Raw genomic sequence first — 17,487 nt, 5'->3', positions numbered from 1 at the left:
AAACCAAAGACAATGACATTCTTAAGGCAATATGTAAAAGATTTGGCTGTATGTCATTACTTTACATGTGAAATAAACCTTAAAATTAATAAATATACTGAGAAGAGTCCATGGCCTAATGGGATGGTGGGAGAAGAGTGGTGAGGTGAGGTTACCTGGAGCATTGCTTGGAAGGAGAGTCCCCTCCAATAGAACATCGGGCACTTGAACTTCAGGAGTTCTTTCTCTTTTCTGCCGTTTTTCAACTTGCACCACATGCTTGAACACACTCTTTGTTACCTTCACTGAAAACCAATGAGGACTGCTTCCGTCTTCTTTTCAGAATTCCTCAAAAATGTGAAATTCTTTGGTCATTCAAGAAATTCACATTTCTGCTTGTCAGAGCTTTGTCTGGATGGTGCTTCTCCATGAAGTTTTGCACTTCTGCCCATTTTGCACACATTTCTTTTATCAAGGAACTGGGGGCATCCTTCCTTATCTCCTCCTCATCTGAAGAAATCTCTTCAGCCACCTCTTGTTGCTGCTCCTTCTATAGTTCCTGCAGCTCCTCAGTGCTGAGCTCTTCACGATGTTCCTCCACTAACTCCTCAACCAGCCTTTTTAATTGCTTCTTTAATCTTAATGATGGTGGAGACCGTTGCTCTAGGCACACCGTATTCCCTAGCAAGATCACTAATGCAAATACTGCTCTCATTTTTGCCTATTATTTCTTGATTTTTTTTTCTCAATGGTGGTGCGAAGTGATTTTCTTTTCTGCTCAGCACTATCACTGCTCATTTTCTTATGACCCATGATGAGGAAAAAAAGTGCAAAAATATACAAAATGAGCACAGAAGCTAAGATAAGACTGCAAGAGGATGTGCACAGGGCAAAAGCTACTGCATGACTAACGCGTGACCCTTTATTTAGGCTGGAAAGGGCAGCGAGTCATGAGGCAACTGATGCTTGCGCATGAGTGTCAAACAAACGATGAGAGCCAGGACAAAATTTTCACATCAAAATGCATCTAGTACTAAATTTGATGAGTTTCAAAGCAGTCGAGTACCGAAGTACCACTGTATTTGACTCCTTAGGCTTAACGCTCTTATGCAGCTATAAAACCAAATCGCATCTACATCTGAACGACAAACAAAGCTGCAGAGCCCAATGATGTTAAAAACATTATTGTAACCTTAGTGAAAATGCTGTTTTGCTGGAATTTAACAGCTGCTCACAACATGGTTATGGTTCTAACCAATATAGAACAGGTTCTTTTGAATTTTGCGTATCTTGTCAGAACACAAATCTCTCACAGCTTTCCTCTATTCAAATCAGTGGGAAGTCTACTCTTACAAGCTTTTCATCTAAATGACCTAGAATACGCTTAAGTTAAGGTTGTTCTAGTCATCACCAAATTAAAGCACAAAATTAAATTATCCATGAGAACACATGGACTCCCTCAAAATCCATTGTTTGAAAAACTCTGAGCTTGTTGGCAAATTGTCGGAAAAGTTTGTGGATCTTTAGGGAAACTAATCATTATCCATTCACGCTTCCACATAATTCCAGATTTGGGCAAGAGGTGCCTTGCAACAGCTCTCTCCAGACTAGGAATAAAGCTCTGTTGGGAAGAAAATGCATGTCACACTCCCTGCCATTCAAGAATTTATATTTTAATTAAGGAAGTTTTCATTTAAAAAGTTGTATATGTTAAAGAAACAGCCAAAACAAGTTTAAAAATTAAGTCAAGGCAATAACAATTTTAAAGAGACACCAGTTTCTCCATTGCCTCTTTACACATCCCCATCCAATAGCTCTGGACTACTCTCAGTTCTCTCTTCTCTGGCTAGTCCACATGCTGTTCTCACTTTCAGCAAAGCCCTTCTTGCCACCCACTGAGAATGCCTACTTATTACTTAGCAGTAGCTTCTTCTGCAAAGTTGTCTCTGATCCACAAGGCTAGGTTGGTGCTTGAGATAGTAAGCCTCTTTTCACTCTCTAAGTGCTAGGCTGGAGGAAGGCACTCAGTAATTGAAGGGCCACATCTGTGATACCTTGTTGACTGATGGTCACTTATAGGTAGTAGTGCCCACCTGAATGGGCAACATCGTCCATTGGTCACAAATCACAGACAGCATAGTCCTGCGACAAGCACCAAACACACCTGCCCATAAGCCCAGATCTTGGAAGCCAATCAGTATACTCTGAGACTATGCTTTCCTAAAATGGGACAGAAACAATTCTGGGTCTTTTTGCCTTAAAGACCTATCCCAGTTCTCCTTTCCCAAATTTCATTTCCCAGAGCCTGGACTCTGCTCTGCTTTGGGTTTCTTTCTTGGCAGTAAATCTTTTCCACCCAGTGCTCAATCTTTGGTCTTTTAGTATTTATTTATTTTTTTCTCTTTACAGGATTTGAGCAATTATTTGGAAAAATAAAACTGATTTGTCTTTATTTGAACTCTAGGCCAGTGAAATAGTTCATTCATACCAAAATCATAAATGAACCAAAGTATAAATGGTAACAGTTAAAGACATAAGTTCTAGAACATATCACTGTGATCTTGTAGTAAAATGCACAAATACTCCAATGGGGTGTCCACTCTCACTGGGACCAGAGCTTCCCAATCTTGACCACATGTTAGAATCAGCTGGGGAGCTTTAAATCTAAGGATTTGCATATGCTGCTGGTGGGAATGCAAAATGGTGCAGCCACTTTGGAAAACAGTCTGACAGATCCTCAAAAGGTTAAATACAGAGTTACCCTATGATCCAGCAATTCCAGTCCTAGATATATGCCCAAGAGAAATGAAAACATATGTTTACACAAACACTTGTACGTGAATGTTCAGAGCAGCATTATTCATAATGGCCAAAAAGTGGAAACAACCTAGATGTCCATCAACTGATGAATGGATATATAATATGTGGTATATTCATATAATGGAATATTATTCAGCCATAAAACCAAATGAGGTACTGAAACATGCTACAACATGGATGAGCCCTGAAAACTTTACCCTAAGTAGAAGAAGACAGTCACAAAAGATGACATATTATGTGATTCCATTCATATTAAATGTCTAGAGTAGGCAAATACATAGATAGAAAGACAGAAAGTAGATTAGTGGTTGCTTAAGGTGGGGGAGGGGTTGACAGAAATTTGGAGTGACAGCTAAAGGGTATGGGGTTTCTTTGGGGAATGAAAATATTCTAAAATTTGTTGCAGTGGTGGTTGTACAACTCTGTAAATATACTAAAAAACACTGAAATGTTTACTTTAAATGGGTGAATTTATTGTAGGGAATGTGAATTATATCTTGATAAAATTTTATAAACAAAAAAATAAGGATGCTGGGCTCCACCCCCCCCAAAATTTTTTTTTCCTTTATTTAATTTGGTTAGTGTTCCAGTTTGCTAATGCTGCCTTTTCTCAAAACACCATTAATGGATCGGCTTTTATAAAAGGGGGTTTATTTGGTTACAAAGTTACAGTCTTAAGGCCAGAAAGTGTCCAAGGTAAGTCATCAACATCAGGTACCTTCACTGGAGGATGGCCAACGGTGTCTGGAAAACCTCTGTTAGCTGGGAAGGCACGTGGCTGGCGTCTGCTCCAGAGTTCTGGTTTCAAAATGGCTTTCTCCCAGGATGTTCCCCTCTAAGCTTCAGCTCCTCAAAAATGTCACTCTTAGCTGCTCTTGGGGCATTTGTCCTCTCTTAGCTTCTCTGGAGCAAAGGTCTGCTTTCAAAGACCATCTCCAAAATGTTGCTCTGTAAGCTGAAGCTTCTCTCTCAGCTCCTGTGAGTTCTTCAAAGTGTCCGTCTTTGCTGTAGCAAGCTCACTCCTTCTGTCTGAGCTTATACAGTGCTCCAGTAAACAAATCAAGGCCCAAGCTGAATGGACGGGGCCACACCTTCATGGAAATTATCTAATCAGAGTTATCACCTACAGTTGGGTGGGTCACATCTCCATGGAAACACTCAAAGAATTATAATCTAATCAACAGTAATATGTCTGCCCACACAAGATTGCATCAAAGATAATGGCATTTTGGGGGACATAATACATTCAAACTGGCACAGTTGGTATCACATATGGTATCATATATCTTTAGAAGCTCCCCAGGCCACTGTGCAGCCAGGGTTGAGGAACCCTGCAGAGGGGCCCTTCTTCAAGAGGCCAGACCAGCCCTCAGTGCCACAGGTGGGCAGACAAAGGTTCTACATCTCAGTCACAGGCACCTGGTGCAGCCCATACTTTGCCTCACTGATGCACCAACTTCCCTCTCAGGCAGGAACTGCAGGAAACACCTCCGGGGAACTCTTCATGATGTGGGTAAAGGATTTTGAATTTGTACTTGGAAGATCTGGATTTGAATCCTGGCTCTGCTACCTATTTACTTTGGTCAATTTCCTCTTTCATCTCATCTGTAAAATGGGAGTAATACTTGCCCTCATGCTGCTAACTTTTGGCATAAACACCTGGGATTTTATCAGGTATTTTACAAACATTTTGTGACCTATTAAAAACGAACTATGAGGTAGTTGCCTTAATTATCAGTTGGCTAAAATCTGGAGGATGATTGTTAGTTTCTTAGAAAATCTTCTCATGCCCTTCCAATATTCATGGATAGTGAATCAGATCATCAAGGAAGATGGGGACTGGATCACAGCAAGCATTAGAGCTGGGATAGAGTTTGGCTGCTATTTGGAATGTCAAGGTGGCTCTCTTTAAGGTTTTTGAGTAAAGAGTGACTTGTACCAGGTGTTGTCGTATACTTATATGAGTGAAGGGCAGTGAAATGCAGGAAAGTTGAAGTCCAGGAGGGAGAGGCTGAGGGCCTGGCTGAGGGCATTGTCATTGGACATGGAGAAGAGAAGGCCAATTCCAGAGACAGTCACTGGTACCATCAGAAAACACGGTTCTAAATAGTCAGGCCCGCCTGATCCCACATCAGACAGAGAAACAAGTCTCTTTGCTTTGGTGAGGAGGTGAGTTTACTGAAGATGCATCAGCAAGGAACTGGAGGGAGCAAAAAAGGCTTTCCAAGACTAGTTCAGACTGAGAAGAGTTGCTTGGGTTTTTATAACCCAAAACAGACAAAGAAATGGCCAGAATCCAGAAGAAAGCAGAAGGGAAAAAAATAGAAGAGAGAAAGCAAGAAAGCTTTTGGTTAGCATCTCCTGTTATCTTGAAGTTCTCCCCTCATTCAGGCTTGTTTTTCAAGAAGTTACTTATTATTAAACCATATGGTTACAACCCTCATATCCTACTGCAGGCAATGCTGGGAAAGTTCCTGGGAACAGAGAATAAGTTTTTTTTATTGTTGAGATTAGAGCAACAGCAAGTTATTTTAACAAGGGCTTTTTATTCTTAGAATAACTTATGGCTGCTTGAGTGAAGTGATCTTAATAAACAGTTTTTTTTTTTTTCCCTCTCTATTGGCCATTGAAGACTATACTAAGCATTTTCCAGCTAAAGAATTATACTGAGTATTTTCTGCTTATCCAGTTATTATCACAGTAGATCCAACATCCTTTAGGAGGGAACAGAAGGGGGGAAGCAGTGGGGAGGAGTGGACAGAGCACAGGCTCCCTGGGTAGAGTCCCAGTTCCACTTCTCATTGAACGCCCGCTTTGTGCCAGACACTGCACTTGGGGTGGAGATAGAGCTGTGAACAAGGCAGGCATAGTCCCTCCCTCATGGAGATAGCAACCTGGGGGGTAGAGAGAGGCAAGCAAACCAGCAATTCCATAGGAGTGTGATGGCTCCTATGATAGGGAAGCACAAATTTTTGTGGGCACTTATGTAAGTGTTTGTTAACATGGGAGCATGGAGGAAGAGGACCTACCCTAACCCATTCTTGGGAGACATTGAAGCTTTTTCATGGGAAGTTCATTTTAGGTGATCTGAAAGGTAAGTAAAGGTTAGCCCAGCAAACTCAGGGGGTGGGGTGGGGACGGGGAGTGTGTTCCAGGTATGGGGAACAGCACAACACAAAGACCAAGAGGCAAGAGTCCTCACGTCACCCACATTAGGTATTGAGCAATGTTCAGGAGCTTGAAACAAGGCAGGAATGGTGAGAGAGAAGAGAAGAGAGGAAAGCATGGATATTACAAACAATGTCAAGGTATTTGGATTTAAATGGCAATGGTGAGAACAAGAAGCTTTTATTAGCAACCAACAAAAACAAAACAATAATAGGCAAAATTTATGTGCTAGGTACTGTGAAGGGTCTGAGTCTCTCTGCTATGCTTTCAAACTTCTTTTTCACATTCCAACTCTTTTTCCCTGTGTTGCATCCCAGGAGATTTCCTCAGCTATAGTGGTCTGTGTTTAACTCACCTACTGAGGTTTTTATTTCAATGTCTATTATTTTTTATTTTAAGAATTTCCATTTGGTTCTTTTAACAGCCACTTACAATCACTACCTCCTATTTTCCCTTAATGATGCTATTCTTTATGTATTTGACTATCTTAAATATACTTATTTAAATTTCTCTTTTAGATTGCTCTAGAATCTTTACTTCTTCAGGCCTGAGTTCTCTCATTTAAGTCTGCGGAAGGCACTTAAATGGCATTGGACTTCCTCACATATATTGCTCAAGAGTTTTCTCGTCATGTCACTTGGGTTATGAAGGTCTCCAAATGGAGCAGCCTCTCAGTTGCCTCTGCCCAGGTCCTAGTCTGGACTCACTGATTCTAGATACTTTTTTTATGTTAGTGGAGAGGCTTGGATTTTGCCACCTTGAGAAGGCAGGCTCCATACCCTTATATGCTCAGGCTCAGGATCCAGTGTCATGGTTCCAAACTGCAAAGAGTGGCTCTGTATTCCAGCTGAGAACTTGGGCTCATGAAGGACATGCATAGTCACATATGTGGTACATTCTTGCTCCAGCCTCACACAGGGAGCCGATACCAGCACCTCACTGAATGCCAGGCCCGTGGCATGCCATGGGCGTTGTAACCCTAGCCCCTATGGACAGTATCTGTTCTGGTCCTCTCGTGGGCTGTGCCACTTCAGCTCCTGCTCAGTATAGCTGACGCCTAGGGATTCCCAGTTCTTGCTTTTGAGACGTGTATTCTTAAAATATTTTAATACTCAAATATTTTAAAAATATTCTATCTGGCTTTTCTATGTATTTGGCATAGAAGGTCATGTTTTAAAATCTACCATCTTGACCTAGAAATTCCTATTATATTTTTAACTAGAAGTTATTTTTAATAAGATATTAAGATATTGATTTTTAATATTAATTTTGTAAGTGTGCCAGTTTGAATGTATTATGTATCATTATCTTTGATGTAATCTTGTGTGGGCAGATGTTATCAGTGTTAATTAGATTGTAATTCTTGGAGTGTTTCCATGGAGATGCGCCCCACCCAACTGTGGGTGCTGACTCTGATTGGATAATTTCCATGGAGGTGTTACCTCACCCATTCAGGGTGGGTCCAAATTAAATTACTGGAGCCATATAAATGAGCTGACAAACAGAAGGAACTCAGTGCAGCTGAGAGTGACATTTTGAGGAGGAGCTACAGCCAAGAGGGACACTTTGAAGAATGCACAGGAACTGAGAGAGGAGCTTCACTTAGAGAGACATTTTGGAGATGGCCTTTGAAAGCAGACTTTTGCTCTGGAGAAGCTAAGAGAGGACAAATGCTCCAAGAGCAACTAAGAGTGACATTTTTGAGGAGCTGAAGCCTAGAGAGGAACATCCTGGGAGAAAGCCATTTTGAAACCAGAACTTGGAGAAGATTCCAGCCGCATGCCTTCCCAGCTAACAGAGGTTTTCCAGACACCACTGGCCATCCTCCAGTGAAGGTACCCGATTGCTGATGTGTTACCTGGACACTTTATGGCCTTAAGACTCTAATTGTGTAACCAAATAAACCCCCTTTTATAAAAGCCAATCCATCTCTGGTGTTTTGCATTCCGGCAGCCTTAGCAAATGTCATGGTTAGGTTCATGTGTCAACTTGGCCAGGTGATCATACCCAGCTGTCTGGTCAAGCAAACACTGGCCTAACAATTGCTGTGAGGACGTTTGTGGCTGGGTAATAAACCAACAGGCTGGTTTATTAAATCATCAGTCAATTGACTGCAGCTGTGACTGATGACTCACCAAAGGGCATGTCTTCCACAATGAGAGAATGCAATTGGCTGGATTTAATCCAATTGATCAGTTGAAGACTTATAAGTGAGACAGATAGAGGACCTTCACTTCTTCTTCAGCTACCCAGTGAAGCGTTTCCTGAGGAGTTCATCGAACATGTTCGTCGAAGATCCCAGTTCATTTCCTGAGGAGTTCATCAGACATCTTCCTTGGAGTTGACAGTTTGCTGACTGCGCTACAGAATTTGTACTCGTGCATACCCACAGTTGCATGAGTCACTTTTATAAATTTTATAGTCATAGACACCTCTCATTGATTCTGTTTCCCTAGAGAACCCTAACCAATACAGCAAACTAGAACAGTAAGTAATCTCCTTACTTACCTATCTTGTTATTCTAGTAGGTTACAGCTGCTTTTATTTATTTTTTTCAATATGCAATTATATAATCTGTAAATGATGACAATTTTGCAACCCCCTCTCTAATAAACATTTTAACTCAACCATTTTTTAATTGCTTTGGCAAGAACTTTCCTAACTATATTCAGTAACAGTGGTAATATCAGGCACTCTTTTGTATCTCACTTTATAAGAAATGCTCCTGGTGTTTTAGTGTCCTGGCTTTGGTGTTGAGAAATATGTTTTCATTAAGATAAGAAAGTACTCCTACATTTTGCCAGGAATAGGTATAGGAATTTCATTATATGCATTTCCAACATTAATAAGAGTAATCATATGGTTTCTCTCTTTTGACTTGTTTGATAAGTTACATTACTAAATTACATAATATGGACCGATCCTTGATTCCTGAAATGAATCCCACTTGGTCCTGGTGTGTCATTCTTTTAAAGCACTGCTGGTTCTATTTTATATCTATAACATATATATGTGTGTATATATATATATATTAAACTTTTTCATGTCTATTCACAAGTGTCATTGTAGTTTTTTCCTTTTGCCCCCTTTTTATTAGGTTCTGGGATTTAGTGATTTATTGATTTTGAAAAATGAATTAGATATTTCCTTTATTTCTCTATGCTCTTAAACAGTTTAAATAGATCAAAGATATTTGTGTTTTCAAGATTTGGAAGATTCACATATGAATGACCTGGGACTAGAGGTTTTGAGGGGCATTTTCTTAATTTCTTAATTGCTTAATTCGTTTAGGTTTTCTAGCTCTTTCCAATCCAGTTTTGGTAATTTATATTTTCAAGATCATCTTTATTCAAGATCAATTTTATTCAGGTTTTCAAGACTACATTAGTAATATAATAGTCTCATATCTATCTATATTTCCTCTATCTGGGGGGCAAGTTTCCTTTTACCATTTCTAATTTTGTGTTTTTGTGCCTCCTCCTTTTTTTTTTCTTTTTTCCTTGTTAAGGCTAGCTACCGACACCCAAAAGCAGCAACCCAACTTTTAGATGCATTAAATTATATTTTTTGTTTTTGTTTTCTTAATCCTTAATTTCTGATTTTAACTTTATTTCTTCCTTTCTTCCCCTTTAGGCTTACTTTATTGTTTGTTTTTCTACTGCTCCCTTCTACTTTCTTTGTTGTTTATTTTTTATTGTTTTTCCTAGCTCTCCCTTTCTTATAATTCATTTAGGTTTATTTTATTGTTTTTCTAATTTCTAGGGATAGTGGAGTCTACATGTATTTTTTTCTGTAACAGCAGTTAATAGCACTATGGGTTTTCCCTCAGGGGCTGACTATGACCTCCACTATGCCATCTGGTGACCTTCCAGGATATCACACTCACTGGAGGTTGCTTTTTGGGACCGACTTTCTGAGGTATTTTGGTATCTCAAACCAAAGGACAGGACAAGAACCCTGGGTGAGAGCTGAACTTGCAGAGATTTGGGATGAAAAGAGCACAGTAGGCAGAGGAAACATCATAAGCAAATTGTCAAAGGTAGGAAAAAAAATAACTAACAGGTATATGTTGGTTAGTGGTGGATGCTCGGGCAGGGAGAATGGAGCCAGACCACATGGATCTTGAATCCAAGGCAAGATTTGGAGATTCTGTAGGCAATGGGGAGCCAATGACAGGTTTTGTTTAGGGCAGGCTACCATGAATTCCGAAGAGGTTCAGGCTGACTCCACAACCAGAGTGTCAGATGCAGGGGACAGGGCAGGACCTCAGGATCTCCACAAGATTAATGATCAATGATCAGTTCTCAAAGCCAGATGGAATAAACCAGAGCTCACCGGAGAGGTCAAGGCAGAGATGCAGGTGTGGAAGTTGGATGAAAGTAATCATAGAAGTCCTGAGGGTTTTAAGGGAGAGGAAGGAAGAGAAAGAAAGAGTTGAAAATGAAAATTTTTAGAAGGATTCAAAGAAGGGGGAGCCTGAGATGGAAGCCTAGAGGAAACCCAGGGAGAGCAGGCCCACAGAGGCCAAGGGACAGCTGCCTTAAGCTATGGAGAATCACCACGTCAAAGCTCCATGTGGGTGGAGTGAACCAAAGGCGAGGAAGTGAGAATGTTAGTGGTGACCCCTCTTTCTAGAAGGATCCCTCATTCCTAATGCTAAATGAGTCAATGATTACTATAGAGCAGAGTGGAAGCATCAATGGGAGGTGCTGTTCTGGAAAGAATGGACACTTCACTCCTAAAGATCTTTTTATTTTATTCACAATTAGCAAATGAAATATTAGAAAATTGTTGCCAGGCCAGGTTGTTGTTGGGGATTGGGAGGTCACATTCTACTTTGCCTAGCTGGGTAGCACGTATTCAGTGCAAAAGATTGACTGGTGCCTTCTTTTGGATAACAGGTTTTGTCAAAGGCCAATTAGATGAGAAAAAACAAAAACAAGAACAGAGAATATTCCAGTCATTTCAGAAAAGGTTTGCTACAAGCTTCCTTTAAACAGATGCCTCTCCTAGGGTATTGAAAATATTATTGAATTTTGAAAGATAGATATGCTGAGCTTTTCCATGAAATGACATGTAAAAAATGCCTTGCAGATGTTCAATAAATGCTACTCGTCCTCCTCTCCTCCCCCACTCCCAGTTCCGAGGCAAATCAGGCCTGGTGTTCCAGCACAGGAGATGTGCTCTTCCTGCTTAGAAATCGGATTAGCTCTTCTCATCTGGGGCCAGATGCATTTGAGTCTCACCCACCAAGAGGCTGTGCACTTGCCATCATTGCTTGACCTTTCCAGTGTGCATCAGCATTCATCCCGCTAGATGTGCTCATTTTGCCCTATGTCTGCAGCAGCATAATCACTTTGCAAGCTGCAAGGCAGGGTGCCTGCTTCCGGACTGCACACAGACCAGGAGGGGTTTGGAAAAGGTCACCGGTGTAATCATGTAACTTGCCTACAGGCAAATACTCATGCCAACCAGAGTGAGCTCTGGGAGACAAAAGAGGAAGCCCAACCAGGTCTCGGGCACCTACCCAAGCCCCATGATAGAACCAAGGCTGGAGCAGGGCCAGAGGGAGAAAGGATTAGTCAGGGTTCTCTAGGGAAATGAGAGTTTGTTTTTTTTTTCATAGGAATTGGCTCACATGACTAAGGGGATGAGCAAGTCCAATTCTGCAGGACAGGCCACAAGCTGGGAACCCCGATGAAGGTTTTCGATGAATTTACCGGGAGAAACTGGCTGGCTGAAGTAGTGATGGAAATTCTCCCTTCGCTTCCAGGTTCCTTTGATGTTCAGCTTCTGGCTGCTTCCCCTTGGCTTTGTTCCTCCTTGTTGGAATTTCATTCTGCTTATAAAGGACTCCAGTAGTAGGATTAAGACCCATCCTGATTGGACTGGGCCACTCCTTGACTGAAGTAACCTCATCAAAATGTCCTATTTACAATGGTTTCACACCCACAGGAATGGATTAGATTTAAGAACATGTTTTTCTGGGGTACATGCAGCTTGAAACCACCACAGAAAGGGAAACTGGAGGAGAAAGAGCCAATGGCTTCCTATGGGGCCAGGGACTAAATGGCAAAGCCAATGTCAAGAGAACAATGAACATGCATTTGTGTGTATTATGGTGCTATCTGGGCTTGAGAAATGAGAGTTTCCTTGTGCAAGGTTATTTTTTAACGTCCTGAGAAGTGATTACTAGGTGTGTAGGCCTACCAGCTTCCAGATTCCCTGGCTCTCTCTTGCTCTCAGTTGGACCATCTAACACATGAGAACTGAAACCATCTACAGCCCCCCAGCTTAGTGGCTACATTAAGCAGATTTTCTTATTCCACTGTTTCCATCAACATAGCTTTATTTTACCAGGAAACTCTTGCCCTGGAAGACGAAAGTCACACATAACTATTGTTTATTCCAGGAAGTTTCCCCAAAACTATTTAAATGAACATTAAACTATTAGACCACTCAACAAAAAGCATCAGAGTGCAGTTTACTCCCCATGACTCTCTGAACCCTCCAAAATTGTCTCCTTGCTGTGTACACCAATCCCAAACAATTATATCATGATCCTTACCCAATCCTAACCAAACCCCACATTGAAAGTACTGCCTTAAACCAGCCTCCAAGACCTCACACAAATCCCAACACCTCCCTCCCCACTTGAGATGCTACTAAGTCTTCCTGAGGTTAGAATGAGCTCAGCCTTGTCTTATAAACAGGGTATTCTGGTGGCATTTTGGGGAAGCCAGCATTCCACAATCTGTCATCTCAGCTTCTCCCCAGGTTCAGAAAGCCATTCTAACTTGAGACAGAGGATATTTAGGTTACAGACCCTCTATTCCAGCAGGATGGAGGATAGTTTTTTGTTCAATATACATGGCCTTTGGTGATCCTATTTACTATGTGTCGGGTCAGAAACAAGGCAATGGGAATTAAAAACTGAGTCTCTCTGCCTACCCTCAGTCCATAGCTTAAGGGGAAGAGAGAGATCTAAACAGATAAAATATACTACATAGTGTGCAATGACATTATGGAGGACACTGCTTCTTCAACAATTTTTCATTAAGAACCAGTTTTCCCCAAGTTTGTCACTGACCAATACTTTTGTAAAACACCATGAAGATGAACTAGTATGTAAAGGAAATTAAAAACAGACAAAATACCAGTTCACTGATGAGCGTAGATGTCACAGCAATGTCAAATTGCTATAGAAGTCTCTAGCCACATTCTGGGTAGCACAGATGTGGAAGTTCCTAGGGCTGCACATTATCCCTTTAGCTGTGGCTCTGTCTGTCTGTGGTGGTGCTGGGGGCAGAGCTCACAGAAAGATTCTTGGAGAGAAACTTCAAGAAAAAGTAGGCATTAGCCAGGAGGCAGAGTGAGAGCAGGAGGAGCAAATGCATGTCAATGAGAAACTGTCTGGTGTGTGCAGAGGCATGCCAAGCAGTTCTGTTGCTGGAGCAGTTTTAAATGCTTGGCGCAATTATGTGAAAAACTCAGCAGCCAGTAGAGGGTAAGGTCTGAAGGTGCTTGGTGATATAGTTAGAAGCTTAAATTTGATGCCTGTAAAATTTTATTTTTCTTGAATAACATGCACAGAGTAAAAAAAAAATTCATGAGGTGTGTGCCGGTTTGAATGTATTATGTCCCCCAGAAAAAAGCCATATTCTTTGGTGCAATCTTGTGGGGCAGACATAATAGTGGGGATTAAGTTGGAACGTTTGAATTAGGTTGTTTGCATGGAGATGCGCCCCACCCAACTGTGGACGATAACTGATGGGATATTTCTGTGGAGGTGTGGCCCCACCCATTCGGGGTGGGCCTTGATCAGTGGAGCCATATAAATGAGCTGGCTCAAGGAGAGGAAAGGGAGTGCAGCTGTGAGTGACGTTTTGAAGAAGAGCAAGCTTGCTAGAGATTGTCCTGGGAGAAAGCCATTTTGAAACCAGAACTTTGGAGCAGACGCCAGCCACGTGCCTTCCCAGCTAACAGAGGTTTTCCGGACGCCATTTGCCATCCTCCAGTGAAGGTACCTGATTACTGATGTGTTACCTTGGACACTTTATGGCCTTAAGACTGTAACTGTATAGCCAAATAAACCCCCTTTTTATAAAAGCCAGTCCATCTCTGGTGTTTTGCATTCTGCAGCAGTAGCAAACTAGGACAAGGTGCAAAACAGTACATGGTGAAAAGTCTCCTCATTTCTGCTCCCATTCCCCACCTCCTCTGAGACAAGCCCTGTTTCCAGTTTATGTGTCTTTGGCTTTGCTACTCAAAGTGGGATCCCTGACCAGTAGCATCTGCATCACCTATGGACTCATTGGAAATGCAGAATCTCAGGCCTCACCACAGACTTCCTGTCCGGTTTGGATGCCCCGCAAAATGCCATGTTCTTTGATGCAATCTTGTGGGGGCAGATGTATTTAGTCTTGATTAGGTTGGAACCTAGTGATTGTTTCCATGGAGATGTGACTCAATCAGCGGTGGGCAAGATTGGATTTGATTAGATCATTTCCACAGAGGTGTTACCCCACCCATTCAGGGTGGGTCTGAATTAAATCACTGGAGCAATATAAATAGCTGACAGACAGAAGAAACTCAGAGGAGCTGCAGCTGAGAGACACATTTGAAGACGGCCTGTTGGAAGCTGACACTGACATTTTGGAGAACGCCATTTTGAAATGCAACCTGGGAGCGAGAAGATGCCAGCCACGTACCTTCCCAGCTAACAGAGGTTTTTGGATGCCACTGGCCATTCTCCAGTGAAGGGACCCTGTTGTTGATGCCTTACTTAGGACACTTTATGGCCTTAAGACTGTAACTTTGTAACCAAATAGCCCCCTTTATACAAGCATATCTGTGGAAAGCCGCCTCCCGAATCGGGCCTAGCGTATGCGCTGCAGCCTGCTCTAGAGTTACCCCCGCCCATCGAGTGAGCCAAGATGGCGCCTGCATCCTGTTTCCGCATAGTGACGCATGTATCCGCCACCCGCTCCTACCAATCGAAATCCTGTATACGCGATACTAGCCTAGAAGCTTATTGGTTGTTAATTGTGTATAAAAGGTCTTACCCGGACGGGGTAGGGTGAGACAGCCCACAAGGAGCCGTGCCTGACGGCCACATCGAGGCTGCTCTCCCACGAGGCGCCGTGCCCCGTGTGGGAACCAGTAACACAGAATGTTCATCTAGCTGTAGTAAAGGGCTTGCTTTCACAACTGCCGTGTGGCTCGAGTCGTGATTCATGACCAGGTTAGTTCGCGCAGTCTGCATCTCTCTCTCTCCTTCCCTGTTTCCCCTCGCCGGCCGGGAACCGGGGACCGAGCGGGGCAGCGCCGGACAAGTGGTGGCCCGTACGGGGACGCTCCTCCTCCTGCCTCGCTCTCGACGGTCCCTCTGTGAGGAGAGCAGCGCTGCGCGTCGAGCTTACGGCGGACTTCCCGCGCCTGATCAACGCGAGAAGGTGAGTGCGTCTTATTACATGATAGTTAGGGCCCGTGGGTTTTCAGGTGACCCCGGGGGACTCGGAAGAGCTCTCCGAGTGACTGAAGTATAGTGCCGACTGCAATCATGGGGCAGTCCGGAAGTTCACCTCTCTTAGCTCCCTTAAAGAACCTTTTGAAACAACGGGGTATCTCGGTCAGGAAAAGCTCCCTTCAGCGTTTTCTTGATGATGTTGATACTTTTGCCCCTAAGTTTGCCTTTACTGTGCCCTCTAGTAATCAAGAGGAGCCCTGTCAACGCTTTGAATGGACAGTCCTGCCCCAAGGCATGGCTAATAGTCCTACCATGTGCCAGCTGTATGTCGCTGCGAAGCTAGCTAGCACTCGGCAGCAGTTCCCTCAAGTGAAAATCATCCATTATATGGATGACATTCTCTTAGCCCATAGAGACACAGATCTTCTTAAAACAGTTTTGTCACATTTAGTCCTTAGTCTTAGAGAAGCTAACCTAGAGATTGCCCCTGAAAAAATCCAAATGACTGACATTACCACTTTCCTGGGGGCGAAAGTCGCACCCACTCATGTTTCCCCCCAAAAGGTGTCTCTCAGGCTAGACAATATACACACTCTCAATGATCTACAAAAACTCATGGGGGATATCAATTGGATCCGTCCATACCTAAAAATACCCAATGTCAAACTAACACCTTTGTTCGACCTGTTGAAGGGGGATTCTAATATAAACTCACCTCGAAGCTTCACTCCAGAGGCAAGGCGAGCACTATGCCAGGTGGAACAGGCGCTCAGTGGCGCTGCATTGAAGAGAATAGACCCTGATGAGCCTTTTGAAGCCTGCGTGCTGCCGACAGAATTACAGCCCACTGCGGTACTGTGGCAGCGGGGGCCGCTGCTCTGGGTCCACCCTGGAGTTTCCCCCAAAAAAGTCCTAGAGCACTATCCTACAGCGGTTGCAGACTTGGCCCTAGAATGCATTAAAAGGGCTGTGCAGCATTTCGGTCAGCAGCCCAAAAATCTCAGGGTGCCTTATTCTTCCCAGCAGCTTGAGATACTCACCGGATGCATAGATCAATGGGCCATTCTCCGGTGTACATTTCTTGGTCCCATTAACAATCAGTTCCCTAAGGCTCCTCTCTTGCAGTTTGTCACCCGGCACCCAGTGATTTTTCCCAAAGTAACCTCTCCTAGGCCACTAGCAGGCGCCCCCACCGTATACACGGACGGCTCCAGCTCTGGAACAGGGGCGTATTGTGTGGAGGGGGACACTCCTAAAACAGTGCTCTTCCAACCACAAAAGCCTCAATGGGTAGAACTGCAGGTTATCATTGCAGTCCTGGAAAGCCTTTCCGAGCCCTTAAATGTCGTCTCGGATTCTGCTTATGTTGTGAACTCTGTACAAATTTTAGAAACGGTGGGCATTGTTAAACATTCCTCTACAGTAAGGACGTTCTTTGCCAAACTACAGGAGGTTATATGGACCAGGCAACACCCTTTTTACATAACCCATATTAGAGCCCACACAGGTTTGCCTGGCCCTATGGCCCAGGGGAACCATAGCGCAGATGTAGCCACTCGACAGCTGCACATCTTTCCGACGCTGGTACCGTATCAACAAGCCCGAGAATTCCATGCCAAGTTTCACATCAACGCAGGTACCCTAGCTAAGCGGTTCAGCATACCACGTGCAGCTGCTCGAGATATTGTCCGAGCCTGCAACAATTGTGCAGAGCAGAGAGCAGTCCCCTCGGTTGGGGTCAACCCTAGGGGTCTCACCCCAGGGGATACTTGGCAGATGGATGTCACTCATCATTCAGAGTATGGTAAGATCAAGTACTTACATGTGTCGGTGGACACATGCTCCCAAGTTTTATTTGCCTCTGCTGAACCAGGAGAAAGAGTCTCCCACGTCATTGCACACTGCCTTGCTGCATGGGCAGCTTGGGGTAAGCCAAAGACGTTAAAGACGGATAACGGGCCTGCCTACACTAGTAAATCCTTCCAAAAATTTTGTGACAACATGGATGTCCAATTAAAACATGGCATCCCCTATAACCCTCAGGGGCAAGG

The sequence above is a fragment of the Choloepus didactylus genome, chromosome 2 (assembly GCF_015220235.1).
Source record: "Choloepus didactylus isolate mChoDid1 chromosome 2, mChoDid1.pri, whole genome shotgun sequence".
Lineage (NCBI taxonomy): Eukaryota > Metazoa > Chordata > Mammalia > Pilosa > Megalonychidae > Choloepus > Choloepus didactylus.
Note: the sequence above shows the minus strand (reverse complement) of the source record.